A 4,553-nucleotide genomic window follows, 5' to 3' on the forward strand; every position below is an offset into this window, starting at 1 on the left:
TACCTTGATAAAGTATATATATATATATATATATCTATATCTATATATTATATATCTATATATATATATATTTATAATATTATATAGATATATATAATATTATATATACATATATAACATGGGGGAAGGACCCCCAGTATTCATAAGGTAAGCGTGGACACGAAACGGAAGGCAGACCCCATTACTCCATTACACACACAACCTATCTCTCTCTCTCTCTCTCTCTCTCCAAGGAATCCAGTAATCTCTCTCTCTCTCTCTCTCTCTCTCTCCATTCTAACAGGTAATGAAAATGAGAGAGTTGCATCATAACATAACGTTTATTTACAAGAACAAATAAATCAATTAACCAAGTAATCCAGTCTTACAGACTAACCCAAAAAAAACGGTACAATGTCAAGTCACCAAAGCAAGTCCACACCCCACTGGGAACTCTGTCCCCCGGCATTTCCAGATCCGTCTGTTCCAAAGATACAGAACACATCCCGGTAAGTACACACACAAGTTCAAAGACAAAGTCAATAAAATGGAACATCTTACAAGATATCAAACAAGCCATCCCTTTGGCTAAAGTAAAGGTAACACTTACCCATTCCCAACCGGAATATCACTCACTGTTTAAAAAAACACTTTGGCACCCGCCATCGTGGCTTTGCCTTCCCCCACGAATCTCTGTGCAAGTCTTCCCATAGACTTGGCTAGTGATACATTATGAATAGAAGAGGCGCACACGCACATACGAATGCACACTTCGACAACGCCTCATATTACTGGCTACAACCAGTTTCCCAAAGGCACTTGAGAAGAGTTCATAAACTGTCGTACATTGACTCGACGAACTAAGCATTTTTATCTCACGCCACCCCCAGAAACTCATTGATCAGCTACTCTCAGGTCGTCACCTCTGCACTGTTCTCCACATTCCATAGGTCTCAAGTTCTGACATTTAAACAACCCACAAAATCAGCAAAAATCTCCAACTTTTAACAGCAAAAACCCCTTTACTGCTCAATAACTAATCACAATGAGACTTAATGTCAAACTCCCATTACTTAAGTAACAACCCTCGAAAAATTACATCTCCCGGTAAAATCAAATCTCCCGTCCAAAAAAGAAATGCTACTTAAACTCAATCCCCCAAATTATATATCTCGTAGGAAAAGGAAGAAAAATAATAAAAAAAAAAAAGATAATCACAAGAAGATTTCCCCCAATCACAAAATACATAATACATGTATAATATGCATAACTCCCGCGTTTTCCCCAAGAAATGCTCCATGTAAAGCCACAGAATTTGCCAGAAAGCAAACTCTCACACATGCGCTTTCGTGAAATGCTATAGCCAACATTTCCAGATATTGCAAAAATTCTGATCTATCACCATCAGAGGAAAGAAACAGCACAGCGCTCATCACATCGCCTGTCAGCAGAAAAATCGCCTGCGGACGCATGCTCAAACAACAGCACAAAAATTGTCTAGTCAGACACATAAGTTTGGAAACTCATGATCCTCTAGAAAAAAAAAGGTCTAACTGACACATTTCACAGAATTAACTCCAGGATATGACTAATGTGTTCAAAAATTTGTCTCGAAGACTTATTCTCTCAACATGACTTTTCCCCAAATTATATTTCTCCAAGAATAACACACTTGTGAACATAACAAATGCACACACATCTCCATAGGACTCGTAATGCAGTAATGCCATTCGCCTCTAAATAGTCACGAAACCAAAGAAGAGAACCTCAGAAATCTCCTCTTGACTCGAAAAAAACTCCCATAACCACAAAAAAAAGGGTCACCCGCCCAAGATTAATTCCAACTCTATTATGAGACACCATATTAATAATAACACCACTCCGGTTATAAAAATACTTCCTCCATTTGGTTAATAACCAACCCCCTTATATTATTCTCTCATTTCTCCAATAGCCACATGTCAGTAAAAAAAAACACCACTCCAAGAATAGAGAATAATCACCTCTATTTCGGCAAATACAAAATATTTACCTCTATTTCCCCAATAACTCCATGTGGAACAAAACAAGGCTCCAAAAAATATATCTCCAAAAAATGTGCACTCAAGGCAACTAACTCACATACTCACAAATATTGCCCCATAATCTCCAAAAAATTGTGTCTCCATTTGCAACAAAGATGGCTGCAAAATAATTGAACTAAACATAGCTCTCATCACATTATTGGCAAATATCAAAAATGGCCAAAAAAATATATCTCCCATATATTATATCTCAAATTATAACTCCAAAATAATATATCTCAATTATATCTCAATTATAACTCCAATTCTCCAGAGAATAACTCAATGTTATAGTAAAAAACTATAAAAACTCTCTCCATTTAGCATAACTGCTAAAAAAAAGGGGCAAAAACTCGGCAAATAAAACTGTCTAGAAGATTCTAGAAAAAATCACCAATGTGCCACAAGTCATTACAACAGAACTCCAAAATCACAGTGTCTTACCCAAGACTTCTCCATATGCACTACGACATAGGCCACTAGAAAACTTACCCAAGTTTCCTATCTCTCACAAAGTTGTCACAAATACGACAAGGGTATTGTGCAAGAAAACTCACAATTTCTGGAACAATTGAAAAAATGTAGTGCCATTACGTATGCATTCAAAACGTGCAAAAAATTCTCCCATATATTTCTCTATAGCATCAAATAGCTAAAACACGAACACGTTCCCGAACAATGACTCTAAGTCATGAACTGAGATAATATTCACACTAACTGGAGAGAAAAAACAAACTCAAATTCACCCTTGGTAAAAAAAACTTGTGTCAGCTATGGCTAATTTCCAAAAAAGGAGAAAAGAAAAATCAACGGCACCATTAACTATCTCCCGTAACTCACTAGATGTCAAGCAATTATCTGCTGAACTCATAAAAAAAAAGGAAAGAAAAAAAAAAACTAAAATAATGTGTTGTTAGTTCCTCCATATTCAAAAAAAGATTTCACCTCCCTTGATAGCATTACGGCACCCACGTATTAGTATAAAAAAAAAAAAAAAATGCTATCATCAAAATCATCAGTATCAGTACAAAAATTATCACCAAAGTTAATGCTTGTCCATTCTCCAAAAATTCAGCAAAAAATTCAGCAAAAGCTCAGCAAGATTCAACACAATTCACCAAGATTCAGTCAGATTCATCAAGATTCAGCAAAACTCATCCCCGTGAATCACTGAACTATTCTCCAAAGTTACAAAAACTCAACAAATAATTAACACAAGACTTCTCCCATTAATTCATTGTAATAATTCTCCTTGAATAATTATCTGTAATAATTATCAAATAATCTCCCATGAAATATCTCAAAACTCTCGTAAAACAATTCTCCCGTAATGATAATTATACTTAATCAAACCTCCCGTGACACATCTCAAGTATAACAATTATTAATAACAATAATAACTCTCCACAGCAATAATTCTCTTGCAAAAAAAATTTCAAGTAAGGGTGAAATTCAAATAGCATACAACAGTATTGCTGAATCCTATGACATACAATTTCTCCAGCATGCAACACCATGACATAACACCATTGCACAACACAGATACAACACCAATCATCGGCATTTCAAAGTAATCTTTCCAACACAATAAAAATAATCTGTGTATCCCTTATATTTGTGTCTTTCAAGGCACAAAGAAACATATAACACATCCCGTGCATGTTAACTACTTTTCCCCTCATTCACGGAAAAGAAAAATCTCTTTTTATTTCCTTTTCTCTTCGTCCAAGAGAGAAAAAAAAATCTCTTTTCTAAAAAAAAGACTCCACGGGCATTTCACTTCATCAACTTATCAATCAGCTGATATCTTAGCATTCAATGTCAAGGCCAGACCGATCCCCAACACAAAGAAAAAAAAAAAGGAAAAGGGGGAGTTCACCCACACTGAGAAAAAAAAATTTCTCCCCCCCTGAGAACAACCCCTCAGTAAGCGCAGAACAGCCCGAGGCATACCAGCAGTATCCCCCATCTCCCCTTGAACAGTGTCTGAGGACCCCTTCCCAAGGTATACACTAGTGCCCATCCCTGCACTATCTCTCGAGTGAGGCCAGTGGTACCCATGCAACTACCCCCCCCCCCCAAGGGATACCAATACCCTCGCAATGCAAGGCGCCTCTCTGCAGAAATGTGCTGAGCCCGTAAAATTGTGGCCGCTCTGTGTCACTAAGCCAGATATGATTATCCAAGCACAGTTCACATGCATAGAAAAATACACCTTAATACATTCTTATGTGTTTAAAACAAAGACAAATACGTCTATTATAAACACGTGCAAACAAAGAAAACACGTCACTATGGGGCAAAGACAAGAAAAATTGTTGACCTCTTAAACCAATCCCATAACCCTGAAATATTTAAACAAAAACCCACTCCTTCAAAACAATAGTTTAACACTCACCACTCCATAATGGGAAAAAAGAACTCGAAATTCTCGTAGAATACGTAAATCTCGTCGGCACAATACAAACGCGATTGGCGAAAACGCACCTAGCAACCGTCACTCATGAACTA

The sequence above is a fragment of the Macrobrachium nipponense genome, chromosome 41 (genome assembly GCF_015104395.2).
Source record: "Macrobrachium nipponense isolate FS-2020 chromosome 41, ASM1510439v2, whole genome shotgun sequence".
NCBI classification, from domain to species: Eukaryota; Metazoa; Arthropoda; class Malacostraca; order Decapoda; family Palaemonidae; genus Macrobrachium; species Macrobrachium nipponense.